The sequence below is a fragment of the Tachyglossus aculeatus genome, chromosome 2 (assembly GCF_015852505.1).
Source record: "Tachyglossus aculeatus isolate mTacAcu1 chromosome 2, mTacAcu1.pri, whole genome shotgun sequence".
NCBI lineage: Eukaryota > Metazoa > Chordata > Mammalia > Monotremata > Tachyglossidae > Tachyglossus > Tachyglossus aculeatus.
In genome coordinates this window covers 70028988-70039866 of record NC_052067.1, presented here as the reverse complement: position 1 = coordinate 70039866, position 10879 = coordinate 70028988, and the positions used below count along the sequence as shown (strand labels likewise).

Here is a 10879-nt window from a genome sequence, read left to right as displayed (position 1 = left end):
ACTGTCTTGTCTTTATTATGCTGTTGAGTCATCTCCAACCCATAGCGATGTCACAGACACATCTCTTCCAGAATGCCCCACCTCCATCCTCAATCATTCTGGTAGTGGATCCACAGAGTTTACTTGGTAAAAATTTGGAAGTGATTTAAGTGGAAGTGGAAGTGGTCTCCTTCCTTGGCTCTCTCCCATGCCACTGCTGCCCAACACAGGTGAATTTTGACTTGTAGCAGATTCCCTTCCACTCACTAGCCACTGCCCAGGCTAGGAATGGAATGGATATGCCTCTTCTTGACTCTCCCTCCCATAGTCAAGACTGGTAGAGTACTGGAAACTCTCCAAGTACAACCCTAAGAGGGGCACTGCACTTACTAGTATAGAATAATGAAGTGACACATTCTCTGCCCACAAGGACCTTACAGTTTAGAGGTACCGTGAGAAGGTAATGCATTAGAGGAGCGAAGTGCGGAGGCTGGGTTGTAGTAGGAGAGTAGTAAGGTGAGGTAGGATGCGGTAAGGTGATTGAGTGCTTTGAAGCTAATGGTGAGGAGTGTTTGTTTGTTGCTGGGCAACCACTGGAGTTTCCTGAGGAGTGGGGAAACAAAGTGCTTTGGAGAGTACAGTTAACAATAAACAGACATACATACACATACATTCCCTGCCTACAATGAGCTGACAGTCTAGAAAGGGAGACTGACATTAATATAAATAAGCAAACGAAAGGGAGGCAAACAAAAAATGTTTGCAACTATAGAAAGTTCAAAATAAAATCTGCTGAATGGACATATATACAGAGTGAGAAGGGGGATGTAAGTAAATTAATAGATGCTGCAGTGACTGAAGGGATGATGTGCTTCAGGGCACTGGGTAATTAATGAAGGAAGGCATGTTAGAAGAGGTGGGATTTAAGAAGGGATTTGAATGGGGGGTGGGGGGGAAGGCTGTGGTCTGCCTGAGGTGGGGAGGGAGTTGGGAAACAGCTTAAGTGAGGTGAAGGAATAGGTGGGAGAGCTGAGAATCAGGTACAACTAGAATCTTGGCTTGGTAGGAATGAAGGCCACAAGTTGTGGCATAACAGGTGAAGAGAACAAAAAAGTAAGGTGGGGACAGATGGTGGAGAGCCTTGAAGCAGATTGTGAGGAGTTTTGGTTTGAGTGAATTATTCCCAGAGTGTTTACATTCCCCTTGACTTCTCTCAGACTGCACCTGCAGGCAAACAGTAGTTCTTTCGTGGTCTCCCACATCACTCAAATCACCTCATTCATCTGGAATTATCTGACGTGTTACAATATATTTTCCATACTCCTGCTCCTCTCATAGTGCAATGAACATATTAGAAAGAGCACAAATGTGGATAATGTGAATAGGAAGAAGACCAGAAGTAATGATCATAATAGTTTGCCAATTACCAAAGCCCCCGCCTTTGACCTTGTCATATGTAATAGAGGAATAAAATGCAGCAAAATACATGTAATGAGTTTATAAACATACATGTATTTGATTATAGAAATGATGCAATTTTTATAAACTAAATAATAATTATAATTATAGCTAAGTGTTTTATCACTGAAGGGCCTGCTGAAGGACGTCATACAAATTAAAGTCATAAATCATGAACAAAATATTGCAAAACAATGATCATTCAAGCATTACACTTCAGCTATTTCCGTAGACATTGCAGTTTCACTACTTATATCTGTCTCTACCTTGTTAACATTTTATAGCTCTTACAAAATGCATTGCAGTTCTCCTTTATTCTTTCTTGATCTTCCTATTCATTACCTTAATACCCAGGCCTGATGTTCAAATAATGTGATATTCCTGGTTATCTTTCAGGTCTGTACGCAAATCTGAATTTAACCATCCATCCAACTTATTTCCTGACCCTTAATAGTAGTGAATTTGTTTGTTTAAAGATCTTTCAGCTCTTTTAAACTTCATTAGCATAAACTTTTCTCCTTATAGGTCCTTTCTTCCCATGTCCTAAGCGTATGGAAATGTCTTCTGAAATTCATTTTTCTTCTTCTTTCTTGCTTTGTGTTTGTGATCTGGTTTCTTGAGATTCCACCAAGCTTGCTGTCCACCTTTAACCTCTCAAATCTCCATACCACTTCAAAACATTGTGTAACAATCGGTTTTTCTATTTACTTGCTGTGTAGAATGAGGATCCCCCCAAAATCCAGTTGGTGATAAAGAAGCATGGGACCTCAAAAATAAGCTGAAGTGTCAGCTTTAAAAATCCTTTATTTTCCTACTGGGAAAAGGCATGATACTCTGAGGTGATTGTGGTTTCCTTTATCATATGTCTGATTGAAATCTTGCTGATTCTGGACACAACAAGTTAGTTTTTTAGCACTTCTATAGTTACATATAGTAATAGTGTAAAGAGAATAACACAGTTAAATATGATCTGTTCCAAGTTCCAATAGCTTTGCAGGTATACATGGAGGATGTGGAGTATGTAATTTAATTGGCAGTGTGATAACTTCTATGATGTTATAACCATAGCCCCAGGCCTGAGTGTTGGGTATAAGTGAGTGATCCGTGAAGATGTGCTTTGTTCAATCTCTCTGCTCTCTAGTAACCATCAGTTCCAGAAATATGCCTGGATAAATGTTTAGTTTAAAATCAAACTCAGTTTGCTCATGTATATGGTCAAGTGTAAAGCACACAGCTCTGTGAGTCCAGAGACCTGGGTTTGAATCTTAGCTCTGCAAGTCAATCAATCAATCAATCAATCAATCGTATTTATTGAGCGCTTACTATGTGCAGAGCACTGTACTAAGTGCTTGGGAAGTACAAATTGGCATCACATAGAGACAGTCCCTACCCAACAGTGGGCTCACAGTCTAAAAGGGGGAGACAGAGAACAGAACCAAACATACCAACAAAATAAAATAAGTAGGATAGAAATGTACAAGTAAAATAAATAAATAAATAAATAAATAAATAAGTCAGAGGCCTGGCCTTCAGTGGTGAAGGTTTCTGGTGGAATAGCCACCTAAGGTGTCCCCATTCATTCATTCATTCATTCAATTCAATCATATTTATTGAGCACTTACTGTGTACAGAGCACTGTACTAAGCACTTGGAAAGTATGATACAGCAAATAAAGAGAGACAGTCCCTGCTCACAATGAGCTCACACAGTCTAGAAGGGGGAGACAGACATCAATACAAATAAACAGGCATCAATATAAATAAGTATAACTATAGATATATACATCTATACATAAGTGCTGTGGGGCTTGGGGGAGAGCAAAGGGAGTGAGTCAAGGTGACACAGAAGGGAGTGGGAGCTGATAATAATAATAATAATTATGGCATTTGTTAAACACTTACTATGTGCCAAGCACTGTTCTAAACACTGGGTGGGGGATACAAGGTAATCAGGTTGTCGCACATGGGGATCACAGTCTTAATCCCCATTTTACAGATGAGGGAACTGAGGCCCAAAGTCACACAACTTTGATGAGCGGTGGAGCCGGGATTAGAACCCATGACCTGCCCGGATCATCTTTGTGCAGAAACGCTCTGGGCATGTTAGTCCCCACCTCAAAAATCTCCAGCGGCTGCCTGGGCTGCCTGTCAACCTACGAATCAAGCAAAAACTCCTCACTCTCGGCTTCAAGGCTGTCCATCACCTCACCCCCTCCTACCTCACCTCCCTTTTCTTCTTCTACAGCCCAGCCCGCACCCTCCACTCCTCTGCCACTAAGCTCCTCACTGTGCCTCATTCTCACCTGTCCCGCCGTCAACCCCCAGCCCACGTCCTTCCCCTGGCCTGGAATGCCCTCCTTCCACACATCCACCAAGCTAGCTCCCTTCCTCCCTTCAAAACCCTACTGAGAGTTCACCTCCTCCAGGAGGCCTTCCCAGACTGAGCCCCCTTTTTACTCTCCTCCTCCCCATGCCCCCTGCCCTACCTCCTTCCCCTCCCCACAGCACTTGTATATATACTTGTAAAGATTTATTACTCTATTTATTTTACTTGTACGTATTTACTATTCTATTTATTTTGTTAATGATGTGCATATAGATTTAATTCTATTTGTTTTGACAACTTGACACCTGTCTACATGTTTTGTTTTGTTGTCTGTCTCCCCCTTCTAGACTGTGAGCCCGTTGTTGGGTAGGGACCATTTCTATATGTTGCCAACTTGTACTTCCAAAGCGCTTAGTACAGTGTTCTGCATACAGTAAGTGCTCGATAAATGCAACTGAATGAAGGAATGAATGACCTCTGACTCCCAAGCCTGTGCTCTTTCCACTGAGCCAAGCTGCTTCTCTGCTTTTCTCTTGATGAGAAGTGGGGCTTAGTCTGGGAAGGCCTCCTGGAGAAGGTGCACTTTCAGTAGGGCTTTGAAGTGGGAGAAAGTGACAGTCTGGCAGATTTGAGGGGGGAGGGCATTCCAGGCCAGAGGAAGGACGTGGGCCAACGGTCGGCAGCGAGACAGGAGAAATGGAGGCACAGTGAGAAGGGTAGCACCAGAGGGATGGAATGTGTGGACTGGGATGTAGAAGGGGAGAAGGGGAGTGAGGTAGGAGGGGCCAAGGTAATGGAGAGCTTTAAAGCCAATAATGAGTAGACCATTAATTCATTCAATCTTATTTATTGCATACTTTATTGCAGAGCACTGTACTAAGTGCTTGGAAGAGTACAATATAACAGTAAATAAACATATTCCCGGCCTACCATAAGCTTACAGTCTAGAGGGGGAGACCACAGCAGCTATTGAGCCAACTGCCAGTTCATGTCACAGTTTGGCAACATGCTGTGGTTCTTAGGCTATAAATATCCTTGCATATAAAAATCAGTTGTGGGCACTTTAGACACCTTATTCCTCCTCCCGCTTAACCCCCAACTGAACCACGTGCCTTTTGTGTGCCCTTGGGCAAGTCACCTAACTTCTCCATGCCTAAGTCTCTTCATATGTAATATGGGGATTCAATTCTTGTTCTCTTCCCCCTCTTAGACTTTGTCCCACCTGCTTATCACCCCTAGTGTTTAGTACAGTGCTTGGTGTGTAAACAATAAATCCTGCTATTATTATTGTTATCAATCAATCAGTGATATTTATTGAGTGCTTACAGTGTCCTAAGTGCTTGGGAGAGTACAATATGTCAGTTCATAGACATGTTCCCTGCCCACAATGAGCTCAGAGTCTAGTCTAGCGAATGTTACTCATTCGCTTCCTGTAGTCCAGGACCCAGAGAGAACACAATTGGCGGGATGAGAGAGAGTGTGTAAGTGGTGGTGGCCTGCACAAACCACTATCATTACAATTAATTACTTTGAACAGGTTCTCTGTCCTGAGATCAGTTCTGAAGTCTCAGGACCAGGCTCATCCATCACCCTCAACGAGAGACTCCATTATCATATTATCATCATCCTTGTCACGTTTAGATAGTTGTCCATTGCATTCAGAGTTGCTTCCATTTACAGTGAATCACTCACCATGTGTGCAGGTATGGCTCAGAGATCTATGTGCAAAGACAGTCCTTTCCACATGATTCACATGTGAAACATGAATTTACTGAATATTTCACAGGGCACATAGCACTGAATAGTGTACCTGGGGTGGGTGGGGAAAGGGACCATGCTTAAACACACACTCCTACCCTCAATTCTCTTTCAAACTACTACAATAACAGGGACAAAACAGACAAACACACATCCAAGATAAAAATTTCCATATATTCATTCATTCATTCAATCGTATTTATTGAGCGCTTACTGTGTGCAGAGCACTGTACTAAATGCTTGGGAAGTACAAGTTGGCAACATAAATGATGAGAATGAATGAATAAATAGTGCCTGGCAGGTTGGAGACTGAGGGGGATCATTACAAAACTTCCAGTAGAGGGAATGAACATTTCAATGCTCAATGTTCACAAAATTTTCCTTCAGCCTGCTCATTTGTCCACTCTGCAAGTCTGGAAGCAGAGTCCCTTACAAAATTATTATTGCTGCAGTTTCAAACAAGGCAGTGAATTTAGATTCAGCATGTCTGGCTCAGGATACAGTGAGCCACTGAGAGAGGGTGCTTACCATGATGTACTCTGGCATCCTGAACCTTCCTTTGCAGCTGCTATTTCCCAGACAGCGTTTCCCGAGAATTTAGTTGGAAAGACAGTTAGTCCTGGAACACAGGATGAGTGTGAAACTGCTTCATACTGGTTATGTCGCCAGCCTTGTAATATGGTTCACGTGAGCAGGCATTTTAGGAAATGAACACCACCTTCCTGCCTTACCCCAGAGTCAGTTTGCGTGCACCAGTCAGGAGGTCACAGTGTCCTTGGATTAGTCATAGGAACCTTAAATGGGGCTCCATTATTTGTCTCATTCTGTGTCGTTATTTTGTTTACCAAACAATAACACTCCATCAGTTTTTGTGGGGACAGAAATGCCCGATTTCTTTCTCACCCTGAAGAATTGATCCTATTACTTACAAATTATTTACTAGTATATATATATATATATATATATATATATATATATATATTATGTGTTTCATGATGGGCACTCCAGGCTTTTAACTATGAATAGTGCAAATCTGAGTGGAAATATTCCAAATTGGAGAATGCTTTTAAATCACTATGATCTCTCCATCTAGAGTTCTCATTAGAGAAGTAGCGTAGCCTAGTGGGAAGAACACAGGCCTGGGAGTGAGAGGAGTTGGGTTCTAATCCTGGCTCTGCCACATGTCTGCTGTGTGACCTTGGGGAAGTCAATTAACTTCTCTGTGGCTCGGTTGCCGCATCTGTAAAATGGAAATGCAATCCAACTCCCTCCTACTTATACAGTGAGCCCCATGCAGGGCGGGGACTGTGTCCAACCTTATTAACTTGAATCTACCCCAGCACTTAGAAGAGTTCTTGGCACATAGTAAGTGCTTTAAAAGTACCACAATTGTTATTGTTATTATTATTTGATCAAGAAGTGGATGTCTGTTTGTGCCTCAGCATTACCCAGCTGGGGAAAAGAGATTCAGCTCTGTAGGAAAGTTTTCTTTAACTGTTGAAACTGGGAAAGGGATGAAGAGACCCTCCCTTTTCAATTTTTCTTTTACTTTAACGATCAATTATCTACTCAGTGTTTAAAGAATTGCTGTGAGCTTGGCAGTCTCCTGCCACCAGGGAATTGCAGAGGATTTAGGACCCGGGATTTAGGGAAGCAGCTTAAAATCAGTAGTGTTAGTCAAAAGCTGACTAGCAGGGTTGAGCTGCTGGCCTGGTCATAAACCTGGCATCTGAGTCTTTAATCCTGGCCAAAAGCAGAGGGTCAGAGCCCATTGCCCACCGTATCAAATAAACACATGGTTGCCTTTGGCCCCTCTGATGTATAAGTGCTGAGGACTAAGAAAATGCCCGTGGATACAGAATGGGCATTTTACTCTCAAGTATCTGCTGATATAGCAAAGAGCTACAAGTTCAGGTTTTCAGGGCCTAATTTTGCTTGCTAATCCTAGGATCTGACTCCTTTAAAGATTGCTTATAAACTGCCTCAGAAAAGTACCTCTCCATCCATATAACCCTTATAGCGTATAGATATGTGAAAAGCACTCTGTGCCTAGCACTTAAGAATACGATCCAACGTTTTACTTTGTTCCCAATGCTCTGATCCCAGCCCCGCAGTGAAAGAGCTGAAGTAAACAAATCAACAATAAAGGCATTTTTTTTTTAAAGAATAGATCCATTATTCTGTGGGTTTGCAAGACCCAGATTTTGATTTCTGGGTTTAACACAGCTCTTTCTTTGCAAAGAAAAATAGAGAGACCGAGTAGAACAAGAAATTCTGCACACGAAAGCTAGGCCCCCTTCTTTTAAGTCAGATGGAGAGAAATGTTTGCTGGGATTTGGAAATGCTCGCTGGAATTTGGAATCTGTTGTTTCAGCAAGCAGCTCTGTAGCTCTGAGTGATCTTGGCCAACTTCTCTGGGCCTGGAATTCTTCCTGATGAAAAGACATACGGAAAGCTGCTCACTACGGCATCAGTTCAGCCCCCGGAACCACTGTCTCCAGGGGCTTGTTCTGTTTTGAGGGGAGGCATTTATAGGCACATCAGCTAGTAATGCTGCTCTTCAAACCCTTCCCCTTCCATCCCAGATTGGCAGCCCCTAACCCCTTTAGGTCCAACCTTGTCACCAGACTTCCTTTGGTTTGTAATGTGAATGACAGTCAAGATCATAACACATTCAAGAAAGTGAGATTTTAGATTTTGCCTATCTTATTCTTAGATATAAATTGTGTTACAAAAAGAGTGCAAGAGAGGAATTAAGTATTTATAAAAGTGGAAAGAGAATTGTATTTTAGGATTCAGTGTCAACTTTTCTAAAGTTGTTACTCAACTTGTTTGGCCCAATTGGGAATCTGAATGTTTTCATTTTTCTTGCACACTTTAATGACCTTTGTCCCAAGACATGAAAAGTACATCTAGATAGAGTTTGGCTAGCTTTCATTTAAGACTCAAACAATCCCCTCTAAAAATCAGTCAAAATAAACATAAGATGAGAATTACAGAGAAAGTATTCAAATTGTATAGGAATAGTAAAAACTCAATTCAGGGTGTTAACTTTCCACTAGGCCTAGTTGATAGAGCACAGGCTTGGAAGTCAGAAGGATCTGGGTTCTAAGTGCACTTCTCTACCCCATCCTCAGCCCCACAGCATTTATGTACCTATCTGTAATTTATTTATTTTAATGTCTGTATCTCCCTTTGGGATGTGTCTAACAACTTTGTTGTACTGCATTCTCCCAAGCGTTTAGTATGGTGCTCTGCACACAGTAAGTGCTCAATAAATATGATTGACTGATTGATCAGGATAAAATTTTTAAAATCCCAGTGTCCAAGAAGGACTAGTTTCCTCTGCCCTTCATAGATAAAAGGAAAATTTCTCCCAAACAATATCTGACAGCAGGATAAAAGTCTAAGGCAGAGAAAAATGTTAAGTATTAGTTGATGTAGGCTCTTAATAATAATAATAATAATGGCATTTGTTAAGCACGTATTATGTGCCAAGTGCTAAGGGCTGGAGTAGATACAAGGTCATCATTTGGTCCCACTTGGAGCTCACAGTCTTAAACCTCATTTTACAGATGAGGTAACTGAGGTACAGAGAAGTTAAGTGGCTTGCCCAAGGTCACACAGCAGACAAGCAGCAGAGCTGGGATTAGAACCCACTCCCGCTGACTCCCAAACCCTGCTTTTTCCAGGGTTTCCACACTACACAATATTTCTACCTTGAAAATGATCAGCTTTACCTTTTTAATATTATTATTTTTTTAATGGTATTTGCCAAGCGCTTACTTTGTGCCAGGCACTGTACTAGCCACTGGGGTAGATACAAGGAAATCATGTCCCACATGGGGCTCACAGTCTTAATCCCCCTTTTATAGATAAGGCACCCCTTTTCCCAGACTGAGCCCCCTTTTTCCTCTCCTCCTCCCCATCCCCCCCGCCCTACCTCCTTCCCCTCCCCACAGCACCTGTATATATGTTTGTACAGATTTATTACTCTATTTATTTTATTGTACATATTTACTACTCTATTTTGTTAATGATGTGCATCTAGCTTTATTTCTATTTATTCTGATGACCTGACACCTGTCCACATGTTTGTTGTCTGTCTCCCCCTTCTAGACTGTGAGCCTGTGGTTGGGTAGGGACTGTCTCTATATGTTGCCAACTTGTACTTCCCAAGTGCTTAGTACAGTGCTCTGCACACAGTAAGTGCTCAATAAATACAATTGAATGAATGAATGAATGAAGTTAAGTGACTTGCCCAAGGTCACACAGTAGACAAGGGGCAGAGGTGGGATAAGAACCCAGCTCCTTCTGACTTCCAAGCCTGTGCTCTATCCATGTTGCGTGTTGCACGGTAAGTAGGAGTTAAGGGTTGACCATCAGAGAGGTTGCCAGAATAGGGTATCTCAAATTATGAGCAGTAGTTCCCCAGGAGCCTATGGCCAAACATTGCCAAAAACAGCACACCACCTCCTTCAACTCAGCTCTCTTCCCTCTTAAGATATGGCCTCTCATCTCCCATTCATTTCAGTCTGACTTTCTCTTTACAGAACCGAGTGTGGTTCTGCTGTTTTGGCCTTTTTCGGGAGGTTGGGGAGGGGAGAAGGGACAGTGTGGGTGAAGCATGAGGTGCTTTAGAAATTTGAGATTGTTCCTCAAATAGTAGGAGAGCTTTTAAGTCAGAGAGAAAGGAACCCTGTCATCTTGTGAAAAAGGGCCCTTAGAACACCCAGAAAATTGCCCAGGCCAATGTCCCTGGGTTCTAATCCCAGCTCTGCCACTTTTCTGCTTTGTGACGTTGGGAAAGTCACTTAACTTCTCGGTGCCTCAGTATCCTTATCTAGGTACTCTCCCCTCCCCCCCATCCCCCACCTAGACTGTGTGTCCCATATAGGAAAGGGACTCTGTCCAACCTGATAATCTTTTATGTACCCCAGCACATAGTACAGTGCTTGGCACATAGTAAGTGCTTAATGAATATCATAATAATCATAATTATAATAAAGGCAATTTCTTCTGTGCCTTTTGCTCCATCTGATTCTAGTTAACAGTAGAAATGGATTGGGAGAGAATGGGCTAGAACATATTCCTTCCTCATCCCAGGAGGCATGGCAACAGGAATCAGGTCAGAGATCCAGCCCACCAAGATTCACTCTGGCTGGAAGATTGGTGATGGAAGCAGCTTCTCTTCCTCCCATAGCCACCTGGGACTGCCCACAGCTTCTCAACCACCCCCTCAAACTGTGGCAAACAGAGCCTCTGGACACAATTGGGGTCGTGGCACGATGGGCTACTCACTTGACACGAGGCAGACCCAACACTAGTTAGGATCCTGCTCCTGCAGGCAACAGTGCTT

The 10879-nt window shown here is 42.5% G+C and overlaps 1 non-coding gene across 1 annotated transcript; it reads right to left on the bottom strand.

Annotated features, from left to right (window-relative positions):
* Nucleotides 1-219: 219 nt before the first annotated feature.
* On the bottom strand, nt 220-357 carry LOC119925022. Its single transcript, XR_005449694.1, has one exon. It is a non-coding gene; the product is annotated as a small nucleolar RNA SNORA7 (small nucleolar RNA).
* Between the last annotated feature and the right edge of the window lie 10522 nt (nt 358-10879).